The following is a 1,541-nucleotide window of genomic DNA, read 5'->3' on the forward strand; positions in this document are numbered from 1 at the left end:
AAGAAAGTATCAGAAAATGGAATTATATCCCTTACACGTGGATAGGAAGAACCAACATAGTAAAAATGGCCATACTTCCAAAATTGTTATACAGATTTAATGCAGTCCCAATCAAAATACCATTAGTATACCTCCCAGAACTAGAGAAAACATTCTTAGAATTCATTTGCAACCAGAAAAGAACTAGAGATTGTCCCAGGATGGTGCAGTTGGTGAGAGGACTCTGAGTTTGCACTCCTAACTTCCTCCATTGCACCAGCATGTCACAGGTGGTCAGAGCACTGTGAGTTTGGCTCCTCCATTTTTCCACTGACTGTGCAGCTGGTAAGAGGAGTCTGACATCCACCGCTCCATCCCTCCACTGGTGGGGCTCAGGGCCCAGAGACCTGTGGAAACACCAGGGACACAGTAGGACCCCAGCTAAGGTGCATATGATGGACAGGCAGAGCTAGAGGTATAGAAATCTCCCATGCAATATTAGCAATACAAGTCAACAGGTGCTCTCTAAACTTTCTTTTTGTTTTATTCTGCTCATCCTCTTGCTCTCTTCCACCAACTATCTCTCTTGGCATTATTATACTATCATGTGAGTAGACATTGTTTCTTCTCTTTCTGGTTCACTTCAAAACTCCTAGGCGTTCTTTTCCAATCCTTCCCTTCTGTGTCCTACCTCATTCATATTTCCTCATTCATATTTCCTAACCTCATTCATATTTCCATCTTACCTCCTACCCTCCTGAGCCCCCACACACACATGACAGGGTAAAATCACTCCCCTCTTTAAGTGGATAATCATTGCACACAGGTTCCTGGTATAAGCCGGATTATGTTATATTTCTGTAGACCTTCCTTCTACTGATATAGATATCAGGTTAATAGTTACCACACTTTTTCAGTAGCCGGGCTGTACTTGAGTCTATTGTTATTGCCAACTAAACTACTTTAACCAGAATGTCATACATTCTATAAGCATTTTCCCCCTTGTATGACAACACTGTGATTGTAAAAGATCATAGCCATCACCATAGTCCAGTACCAAAGGAATGTGCCCTAGGTCAAATTGATAGCAACTCCTCAAACAATATATTGGGAAGGTAGGTTCTTGGGATAGAGATAAGACTGAGAACTACCTACACCTAGAAGATATCCAGCAGAACAGACACCTCCTAAGAAAACCTCAACACTAGTGATAAGGTTATATAATGTAACAAATCTACAAGCATCAACACACACACAAAAGAAATAGAAATTGACAAGATGAACAAGCAAAATGCAATATCAAAGGTCCAGCCCACCCAGGACAAGTCCAGAGCACAAAGAGATAGAGGAAATCAGATGCCAACAAATGGAATTATCTGAAATGATAGCAGCAAAAGTGAAAAAACAAATGCAAGAGGCCATAGAAAAAATAATCTCTAAGGTACAAAAAGAAATGACTATTAAAATAAAAGACACTGAAGCAGACACAGATAAACAAAAAAAGTAGCTCAGAAAATGATAGGGTCCTGTCGATGACTGCCAAACATAGACAAGAAATGGAA

This window comes from Chinchilla lanigera, unplaced genomic scaffold (assembly GCF_000276665.1).
Source record: "Chinchilla lanigera isolate Chin_1 unplaced genomic scaffold, ChiLan1.0 scaffold00012, whole genome shotgun sequence".
Lineage (NCBI taxonomy): Eukaryota > Metazoa > Chordata > Mammalia > Rodentia > Chinchillidae > Chinchilla > Chinchilla lanigera.